The sequence below is a fragment of the Hevea brasiliensis genome, chromosome 7, assembly GCF_030052815.1.
Source record: "Hevea brasiliensis isolate MT/VB/25A 57/8 chromosome 7, ASM3005281v1, whole genome shotgun sequence".
NCBI lineage: Eukaryota > Viridiplantae > Streptophyta > Magnoliopsida > Malpighiales > Euphorbiaceae > Hevea > Hevea brasiliensis.
Window position 1 is genome coordinate 21,072,426 of NC_079499.1, and position 11,730 is coordinate 21,084,155.

Consider the following 11,730-nt stretch of genomic DNA (forward strand, 5'->3'; position numbering starts at 1 on the left):
TAGAAAACGAACCTGGATCCTTACACTTAGGGGGTAATTTTCGCTGAATCAATGTTGACATATTTTTCCCCACACTGATCTTCTCATTAGTACTCAACTTGTGCCTTGTAGTGCATAATTCTTTAAGGAATTTGGCATACTTGGGAACTTGTTTGATCGCATTAAGTAAAGGTATATTCACCTCCACCTTTCTGAAAGTCTCCAAAATTTCTTTCTCTTGTTCTTCTTTCTTAGTCTTAGCCAACCTGCATGGGAATGGAGGAATATCAGAATTATTAACCTTATTCAGTTTAGGTTCAGTATTTACCTCAACTTCAGGAACTTCAGACTCTTTTGCTCCTTTGCTTCTTCTTTTTTATTGGCTCATGTGGAGTTTGATTATCAATTTCTTTCCCAGTCTGCAATAGTATCGCACTTGCATTTTCTCTGGGATTCATGACTGTTTGTGATGGAAGCTTTCCAGAACCTTGAGCTTCAAGTTTGCTCATAGATAAAGCTAACTAACCACTCTGCCTCTCTATAGTTTGAATGCTATTTCTGGTCTCCTATTGAAATTGTTGTGTATTGTTAGCCATAGCCTTAACAATTTCATCAAGTGACATACCTTGATTTGAGGGAGGCAGAGGTGGAGGTGGAGGTGGTTGATTCACTTGTGGTCTCTGCTGATGGTATCGATTTTGCACCAGTAGGAGATCATACCTACAGTAGGAGATTCACTTGTGATGATCTCACCATCCTAGATTATAAGTATTAGAAAAGGGATCATACCTGCGTTGTGGCCGTCCATAATCTCCTACTGCATGTTGTCCATAATTTCCTACTGCATTAGCATGTTGCATTGATTCATCCTCTTGTAATGTAGGACACATGTCAGTAGCATGACCCGAACCCGAACAAATTCCACATACCTTAACAGTTTGCATGTTCCCTACAGCCAATTGCCTCACCAAAGAAGTTAAATCAGAAATCTGTTTCTCAAGGTCAGATGTACTTACCTCATTAACCTTCTTAGGTGCGTGATCCATTCTCATTCCAAACTGCTGAGAGTTTGCTGCCATGTTATCAATCAGCCTCTTTGCCTCTTCTGGTGTCTTATCAACCAAAGCTCCTCCACTAGCAGTATCTATCATACTGCGGTCCATTGGTAGAAGTCCCTCATAGAAATACTGAATCAAAAGCTGCTCACTTATTTGATGATGGGGACATCTTTCACACAGTTTCTTAATTTGTTCCCAATGCTCATACAAGCTCTCTCCATTGTACTGCCGGATGCCACAAATTTCTTTTCTTATGTTGGCAACACAAGAAGCAAGAAAATAATTTTCTAGAAATATCTGCTTCATCCCATTCCATGAGTTGACAGATCCAGAAGGAAGGTAATACAACCAATCCTTAGCTGTGTCTTCCAGTGAGAAAGGGAAAGCTCGAAGCTTGATTTGATCCTCTGAAACTCCTTGAGGTTTCATGCTGGAACACACAACATGAAATTCCTTTAGATGCTTATGTGGATCCTCACCTACAAGACCATGAAATGTAGGCAACAAATGGATTAGTCCAGATTTTAACTCAAAAGCAACATTTAAAGCAGGGTATTGAATACATAAAAGCTGTTGGTTTAGATCAGGAGCGGCCAACTCTTTCAAAGTCCTAGTAGCTATGGTTTCATTTTCAGAATTTGAATCCAAATCCGAATCCCAACTTAACTCCCTTGGAACTTGGACTCCTTCAGATGTACTCGAAATCTGCCTAGCTTGCTTAGCCAATTTTCTCAACTGCTTAGCTGTTTTTTCTACTTCTGGATCAAAGATCAACTCACCAAATTGAGAAGTTCTTATCATAAACAAAAAGAAATCAAAGTAAAAATAGAAAAATGCCTCAAAATCCCTAGATTACAATCGAATTTGGCCTTAAGAGGGTGGGTACGGATTAATTAGTCTTGATCAGAACGTCGTTTCCTTCAAAATAGGTATGGGCCGCCCTCCTAATTGAACCAAAAATCTATCGATGAATAGTAACACCTTAATTTTTTTCAAAAACCTGAAAATAATAACACTTCATAAACAAAATTAATAACAGAATACCCTAAAAAAAAATAAAATCCAATAAATTTCAGTCCTCGGTAACGGTGCCAAAATTCTTGATGGCTGTCGATTCTACCAGAAATTAAATTAACTGAAATTACCAGCTATAAAATATTTTCTGCAACAAGTGGTAAATCCAAGTCGAACCCTAAAGACTGAATACTAAAATTTTGTGCACTTGTGTAATGGAAAAAGAAAGAAACAAAGGTTGGGGGGGGGGGGGTAATTCATAGTCCAAAGCAGAAATCAGAAATTAAGAACTAAAATTAAATATGAAACTCTCAAATTAAACAAACATCAGTTCAAGGTAATTCTCATTCCAATGCATTGATTCGATCATAGATAAAAGAAATACAATTATCTCTTATTGAATACTTAACGTAGATTTACCAAACAGCGAGGCAAACCCCTGACTTCCCTATACTCATCAATTCGAGCCCAGCACTCTTGTTGACTCTAATTATTAACTGAATTGGTATTAAGCAATCCTCATCAAATTAATAATTGCTTTAAGAATAGGAAGTAGTTAAGATGAACATTAATTTATGAAGCATAAATCATTTAATTCACCCTATTGTTTCCTTAGGTTATTATCGAAAATTGGGATCATAATCAATAAAACCTAATTGCTACTCATGTTCAATCTTACACAATAATTATGGATTATGAAGATGAACTAGCAATTGATCACATCAAACAATTAACTAATCGGCCTTTTTAGCAAATCATTAAATAGATCAAAGACAATGAAATCAGAAAACAATAGATATTCAAAAAGACATAAATTAAATTAAGAACCTGGTCTCACAAATCAAGCAAAAGAACTTGAATCCCTTGAACTGAATTAAAAACTTAGCCACTCATGTTCATGGCTTACAAAAAAATAAAGAAAAATAAAGAAGAAATCTAAAAAGAGAATGGAGAACGAAGGTCTTCTATGGAGAACGAACTTCTGAATTGGATGTGTTTTAGCTGCTGCCCAAAGACATATTTATAATCAAAAACCTAATCCCAAAGATAGGAACCAAACTAGGAAAAGTTTTGAAATTCAAAAGACAGATTTTCAGCCTACATTCATGTCTTTGAAATCAAGGCCAATTTTCAGTGACTTCCTTTTCGAATCTGTCTCTGCCCTCTTCAAGAAAGTTGTAGCCCTATTTCTTAGCTTTCCAACGGGTACTCATTTGCACAAATTCGAGGTCTACAGCCTAAGTTATGGCCCAAAAACTAGGACTGGTTTAGATAGATGGTCCAGCCCATAGTGATGACTTCATTGCCATTTTTCACAATTAAAATGGCCTCATCTCACATCTCGCCCCTCATAGAAGTAGTAGAGGTAGCTCTTAAGGTTCAATTGGGCTTAGGCTTGCTTCATTTGGACATCTGGAACTCCGGATACAAAATAAATACTGAAACTGCTCATGAAACATCAAGTCTGGGCTTTTGCAATAGATCCATAGCTCATTTTGTCAATCTTGGAGACTGATTTGGGCTTTGGTCCCTCTTTATCATTTGAAGTGCTCTATCTTAGCTTTTCAATGGATTAAACAACAATCAATTTGGAGACCCACAACTTTAGAAACACCTGAAAAATACAGTAAAGGTCAAATACTAAAAATTTTTCCATTTAACACAATTATTCCACAACTATCTAAAAATATACCTAAATGATAAATATACTTTAATCAACTGAATTATGCATAAAAATACACTAGAAACACTAAATGTGATGGGAATAAAATTAATAAATTATGCACTTATCAAAAAGGTCCATTGATATTTTATTAGAAATTCTATTCTTAAGTTGTTAAGAATATGAGTGAAAGTATTTCCAGAAGAAAGTATGATAAATTGGTTCACAATCGAGGATACTTCACAAAGAACATGACTTATCCAGAAAGATTGTAATCATGTTTGTTCCTAAAGTATTAATATGAGATATAAATAAGTTAGAGTGGTGAGTCTCATGCCACATAACAAATATGATAGGCACTTATACATGATAAGTAGACCGAACCAGTGACGCTTATGACAAGCACATAGAGTTTACTCTTGTCAATGCATTGTCATATATTATATTAGTGCATATAATCTTTAAACCTGAGGTAACACAGTTATCTTGTATATAGGTGGTTTGAGTTTTATACTACTTTCATACTTGTACTATGTATGGGTATATAGGCATGTGTTAGCTCCTACTAGTTATATATGGAGATAGGTGTTGATCAAGATGGAATCCGTTACCCTAAGTAAATAGGAATGAAATCTTATGTTCATTTAATTATTCTTGATGATTTAAGTTCTTGGGCAAGACAGATAGATTTAGTAAGGAAAGAGTTTCTAATAAGAAAATTAATTAATCAAGAATTGGAATTAATGTTCATAACGAATGGAGTTTGACATTAACCATGACTTCAGTAGGAATTGGGATTTTGTAACGGAGAGATTCTAGTGCATGATAACATATGATTAAAGATTCATTTAAGGTATTCTTTATTACTGATTGGGTGGCCATGGCATGTTATGCTAGGTGTCAACCATGGTCTATGATATGCCTGAAATGATTTAGAGAAATCATTCAAGGTAAGAAAGAATTCTAATGATATTATGGGATAATATCATTTATCATTGCCAATAAGGTATTAGCCTAGTAAGTCACACATCTACATAAGTTAATCACTAAGTAAAATGTGATTTAATTGATTAATTAAAGAGTTTAATTAATTAATTAAATATGTTTGGTTTGCAATAAGATTGCAAAGTCCCTAGCATGACTTGAAACCAAATCTAGGTTATTGGATGTATAGCATAAATTAAATTTATATTTAATTGTTTAAATATGAATTTAATTGTGAGAAATTAATTAATGAAGATTAATTAATTAATTAATTAATTAATTTATATTTGATATAAATTAATTTGAAGAGGAGAAATTATAATTTTGGATTGAGAACTAAAATTAAAAGTAAGGGTAAATTGGTCATTTCACATGGTAACATTTGGCATCATGAGATGGTGACACATGGCACCATATGAGCTTGCCATTTGTCTTCCAATCATACAAGATGATAAAAGTCAAGATTCAATTTACCTTTGACACTTGGCTTTATGAGATTAAATCAACAAAAGTAAGATTAAATCAAGTGGTAACATGTGGCAAGGGAGTTAGTGAAACTTTGACCTAAGTATAAAAAGAAACGAAAGAAGAAACAAAAATATACTCTTCCTCTCTTCAAGGTGGACGGAAATCATAAACTCTCCTCTTCTTCTTGCTTTCTCAATTAATTCAAAGAGAATCCTTCCATTTCGTTTGAATTAAATTTGCTAGAAAATGTTCATACAACCCCACTAAAGCATAAACCCCAAATTTCAAGTGGTTGAATAGGCTTGGGAAGTCAAATTGGGGTTACCATTGGTGTGCTTCTGTGGGCAAACTAGAGGGACAACATTTGTAACACCCCTATTTGCAAAGACCGGTATATTTCACTATCCCGATAACCGGTGTCGGTCCGAACAATTAAGGGGATTAGAACCACACTTAAGACAAATAGATAAGCCGTAAACACAAATAATTAGTAATTTTCAATTAGTTAAGTATAAATAAGAAAAACAGAATATAAGAAGTTAAACGAGCCGAGAGTCACAGTGATGAGTAACCTTCTCGAGAAGGACTGCGAAGTTGATTTAAACTCAAATTTCGAACCGCAAAATATGACGCTACGGTCCTTAGAACTATTATGATCACAGTGGAAAAGAGAAAATCACGAAAAAGAATTGTTAAGCCAGTCAAATAATTAGGTTAGGGAGCCAAAAGAAATATTGAATTATTTACAAACTGGATTGAACCGACGAGGGGCAATTTGGTCAATTGACCCCGAGAGCTGACTCATGACCTAACTGTCAAATAAAATCGGAGAAAATAAAATTTCGGAGTCGGGAATTAAATTAAAGAACTATGGAAAAATAAATAAAGAAAAAGAAAAAGAAAAAGTGAAAAAGTGAAAAAGTGATGACATCATCATGCATGACATAATGCATGACATAATAAATCTAATTTTAAATTTTGAAAAGTGGGATAATTATCTACTTAAGTGACCAATAAAAAAAAAGGAATTAAATTAAAACAAAATTCATTTTTGGGTCTTCTTCATCCATATTGCCGCAGCTCTCCCTTGGTCACTCTCTCATTTTCTTTCTTGAAACCTCCATGGAAGCTTGACTCAAGCTTCATAAACCCTAACCTAGCCATAATTTCCCTAAGGTTTCTTGAGTAAATATTGTGCTTGAACCTTGATTCATCTATTGACAACAAAAAAAAAAAAAAGGAAGAAGAAGAAAGGAAGAAGTTGAAGAGGTGAAAAAAATTCTGCATAAAGGTTAGTAATCTAAACTTTAAATTGCTAGTTTAATTATTATGCTTATGATTGAATAAACTTAGAAATTGTGGAAAATGGAAAAGAAAAAAATTGTTAGAGGACTAAACATGAATTTCAACCAGCCATGGTACCTTGAAGTTTTGATATGTTCAATTTAATTTAGACATGAATTTGACATTGATTAAGGTTGAATATGTGGTTAGTGTAGTAAATTGGGTATGAATTAATCAATTGTATAATTTAAGGTTTTGGGCACCTAGGGTTTGGGAGGCAAAAATGTAAGAATTAGTCAAATGTTGTGTTTGACCTTGTTTAAGATGAAAAATGGTCATTTGTGACCAATTGAGATGTGTTGGAAGTGTTAGAAGTGAGTTTAAATTCAGAATGAAAAATAGTCATGCTGCAGGCAGCAGGACCAAGGTCCCTTTGAAGGACTAAAACTGAAATTTTACATGTCCAATTGGTATGAGACCAATTGGGAATGAAAATAGACACAAAATGAAACATTTTTCATTTTGGAATGATACCCAAAAAGTTACCAAAACCTAGTGAACAAATTGACCAAATCTGGATTTATGCAGTCTGACCTGTACAAAAATGATCAAATGAACAATGTGGCCATAACTTGGGCTAGGTATGTCTAAATGACTTGAAATTTTACCAGTGGACAACTGAGATATAGACCTAAAACTTTTATGAAGAATACAAACCCAAATTATGCCCTTAACCAAGTCATTTGGCCACCCAAATTTGATGAACTAAAACTGCCAGAACCAGTTTGGTGCCCAGAAATCTGGATTAAGTCCAATCCGGCAACCATGATTCAAATGGCTATAACTTGAGCTACAAAACTACAATTGGAGTGATTCAAATAGAGAATAAAGTTAAGACAATAGGGAACATTTTCTATGAAGAAAGTTTTACCAAATTCTAACAGAAAAATGACCAATGGAACAGTGTAACATAAGACACCAAAACTGAAAAATTGCAAATTTGCCTAAAAGACTTAGATTTTGAGTAAACAACCAAAACCAACAAATTTAGTAACCAAAATGTGGTATGTGGGTGAAGTTGGAATTCCCATACCTATTAAGCCTTAAAAAGTCAACAAATTGACTTGAATAGTGAGTGAATAGTAACCTCGAAACACAAATTTTAAAGAACGTCAAGTTTAGCATATTAAAGCTAGGTATAAGTGAATTTAAATTTATTTTTGGACTTATGCTAAGTTATTATACAGAAACACTATGAAACTGTGTGTTTTAGTGGAAAAGAATACCGGGAAGGAGCCCGAGGTGTTGAGTCAAGGCCAAAAGGCGACTCATATAAGGTTTGTCCACAACGTAGAATTTCTGTAAATTTCCTTCTTCATATTGTTTCGAATAATTTGAAATATTGAATTGTGACATCATTATGATGAAGTATTTATGATGCTTTTGATTTAAATTGTTGAAAGTCATTTGTGTATATTTGAACTGGCAACGTTTAGTAAATTGTTAAGATAAGTTTTGAAACCATAGTGTCATGACCATATATTTGAGCACCTCACTAGCATGACTAGTGGGGGTAATCAGTTTCGAATTTTGATTCCTTCTCTGGCTGAAGTGTTAAGGTGTGTGCCAGTAGAAGAAGAAATTGAATGGATATCCATATATTTGAGCTAGCTAGCCTTGTGATGTGACTTCTCCTTAGCCTCTGGCTATTGAGATTATATTTGTTTCGAATGGCATGATATAACTGTGGGTTTTATGAAATTGGTTTTGACACTTCGAAATGAACTTGTTTGGACTAAAATCTCATAATTCATGTTTCGTATTTAATTCTCATGTTCAGTCCAATTTTTAAATAAATGTTATTTAAATTCTGCATAAAGATTATTTTAGTATGTTGTGCACCACTGAGTCTTAGTACTCAGCGATAGCTGCTATTGCTGTCGCAGATATAGAGACTAGAGGAGCAGTAGATTAAGCTGCTGAGGATTGAGGAGCTACCTGCTTTGAAGCTATCGAGTATAATTTATACCCTGACTATAAAAATTTATTTTGATGTATGTAATGCATGTAAAGGTATGGACATATAAAACTGGTCTTGAGCAATTTGTATGATGTTTGTAATAAATTTTAGTTTGAATTTCTCTTAGTGTAAATTTTTGTAATGATGTATACAAATTGTTTTATCTTTAATGAAATATGAATGGAAGCATTTTGCTTAAAATTGAATGAAATTGATTAATGGTATTTTGATGATTGTTGAATATTGGAAATTGTGAATTTGAATTTTTGGAAATTGGTAAATGATGTTGAAATTGATTGGGATGGTTATGAATTTGAAGAAGTTGTTGAGACAAATTATTAGAAGTGTTTTTTTCAGGTATTTGAAGAACTGTTTTCTCAAAATACAGACGGCACTCTGCCGAAATTTCTATAAAATTTGCGGAAAAATAAAATGGGCCAAAAATTTTAACTAGTTTTCAACTTTAATTAAATGTTTTAATACCTATTAGAAAATGCTCACCACTTATAAAAGTAAGAAAATTGTTTTAAAATCCCTTGTAGGGTACTTAATGAGTTATCGGTAGGTGAAGTTCGGTAGTTCATTAAGTATTCTATGGGATCATGTTATGCCTTACGGAGGGGTAGGGTGTGACATGTTTTAGTGGTATCAGAGCAAAATTTTTGAAGTACATTTTAACTTATGAATTTGCGTCTTTTCTTTATTAAGTACAACTGCCCAATGTCCTTATTTGTTACATACAGTGCATTACATCATAAATATGAACTAACAGAGGGAAATATCCTCGTGTTATTTGTTCAGAAGATACCCTAACTTCAAACTGAAATGGAAGAAGGGGATCGCTCAGTCGAGTAATCTATTGAAGCCGAGGCACAAGGGAAAGCCCCAGCTCTACAAAATGTTAGTGGATCAGTAGCACCAGCCCCATAAATGCCGCAGTTTCCTACACAGTTCACACAGCAGATGGTTGCAATGTTTCAACAAATGGCTGGGGGTATGCCGGCTCAAGCTCCACCCCAGACACCTGTGGTACAACCACTGCCTCCAGCTAGACAGTATGATAAGTTATTAAAGTATGGGGCTATAGAGTTTAAGGGTACAGTGGACCCTTTAGAGGCAGAGCAATGGCTTGAAAGGATGGATAGAGTGTTTAAGAAGCTGCACTACCCAAATGAGTTGAAGTTTGAATATTATGTGTCACAGTGCAAGGGGATGTGTATGATTGGTGGAAGACCATCCCCCACAGCTTGGCTAAACCACCAGTACTGACCTGGGATGACTTCATCAGAGAGTTTAGACAGAAATACATCCCAGATGCATATGTTGATTAGAAATTGCAAGAATTTTTAAGTCTGAAGCAAGGCAACAGAACAGTGGCAGAATATGAGAGGGAGTTCTCCTGCTTAAGCCACTATGCTGGGAGTCTCCTTTCCACCAGCAGGGCAAGGTGCAAGAGATTTGAGATGGGTTTGAAGCCCAATTTGAGGATGCAAGTAATGGGATTCAAACACAGCAATTTTTCAGAACTCATGTCTCAAGCACTTGAGTTGGAGAGAATTGAATCAGAAGTGACCCCAGTAAAAGAAAAATTAGAGAAAGATGAGAAATCAGAAAAAAGATAAGGGGGAAAATTCAGTAAAGCCAAGTTCTGGTGGTACCTCTGGAAAGAAGAAGAAATTTGGGGGACCTAGTAAAGGTCGAGGTGGAAGATTTGGAAGGGGCAGATTCTCTGGACAGAAACCCCCTATTTCTGGTCAGCAGTCGAGCAGGGGTTCATATCCTACCTGCCCCTATGAGACTTGTGGCAAGATTCATGGGGGAGAATGCTATTGGGCTACAGGAGCCTATTTTAACTGTGGAGGCAAGGGCCATCTAGCTAAAGACTGCACTAGTGCTCCTAGATTCGGTCCAGCTCCTATGAATGTAGAAGGATCTATTCAGAGTCCTGCTCCTAGAGGTTCACAATCAATTGGCAGAGGAAGAGGCAGAGGTAGAGGCACTACTTCAGGTAGTCAGGGTACTGTTGGTCAGTCAGCACAAGGAAGTGCTTTAGCCAGGGTTTATACAATGAGACAGCAAGAAGAGGCTGAGACTTCTGATGTTGTAGCTGGTACATTCTCTATCTCTGATCAAGAAGTATTTGTGTTGTTTGATCCAGGTTCAACTCACTCATATGTTAGTGCTAGCATAGTCAGTTCACTTGCTATTTCATGTGTCTATGTTGAGGAGCTATCGATCAGACCCATCTCGTGTACTACCAGTAGAGGAAATTGAAGTGAATCTAGACCTCACATATGAGGAAGAACCCATAGAGATTCTGTTTTATGAGGTGAAGCAGCTACGGAACAAGCAAATACCATTAGTGAAAGTGCTGTGGAACCATCATTCGGGCCAAGAAGCTACTTGGGAATGAGAGGAGGAAATGAGGAGACAACACCCACAGCAGTTTAGAGATTGATACCAGGTAAAATTTCGAGACGAAATTTATTTTAAGGGGGGGAGAATTGTAACACTCCTATTTGTATAACCTGGTATATTTCACTATCCCGGTGTCCGGTGTTGGTCCAGATAATTAAGGGGATTAGAACTATACTTAAGATAACTAGATAAGCCATAAACACAAATAATTAGTAACTGTCAATTAGTTAAGTATAAATACGAAAAAACAGAACATAAGAAGTTAAACGAGCCGAGAGTCATAGTGATGGGTAACCTTCTCGGGAAGGACTGTGAAGTTGATTTAAACTCAAATTTTGAATCGTAAAATGTGACGCTGCGGTCCTTAGGAATATTATGAACACAGTGGAAAAGAGAAAATTACGAAAAAGATTTGTTAAGCCAGTCAAATAATTAGGTTAGGGAGCCGGAAGAAATATTGAATTATTTGCAAACCGGGTTGAACCGATAAGGGGCAATTTGGTCAATTGACCCCGAGAGCTGACTCCTGACCTAACTGTCAAATAAAATCAGAGAAAATAAAATTTCGGAGTTGGGAATTAAATTAAAGAACTATGGAAAAATAAATTAAAAAAAAGAAAAAGAAAAAGTGAAAAAGTGATGACATCATCATGCATGACATAATGCATGACATAATAAATCTAATTTTAAATTTTGAAAAGTGGGATAATTATCTACTTAAGTGACCAATAAAAAAAAAGGAATTAAATTAAAACAAAATTCAATTTTAGGTCTTCTTCATCCATATTGCCGTAGCTCTCCCTTGGTCACTCTCTCATTTTCTTTCTTGAAACCTCTATGGA

General features: G+C 35.2%; 1 non-coding gene across 1 annotated transcript; it reads left to right on the forward strand.

The window, feature by feature from the left end:
- The first annotated feature begins 1,188 nt into the window (after positions 1 to 1,188).
- Positions 1,189 to 1,295, forward strand: LOC131181843 (small nucleolar RNA R71). Its single transcript, XR_009150319.1, has one exon. It is a non-coding gene; the product is annotated as a small nucleolar RNA R71 (small nucleolar RNA).
- The last annotated feature ends 10,435 nt before the right edge of the window (positions 1,296 to 11,730 follow it).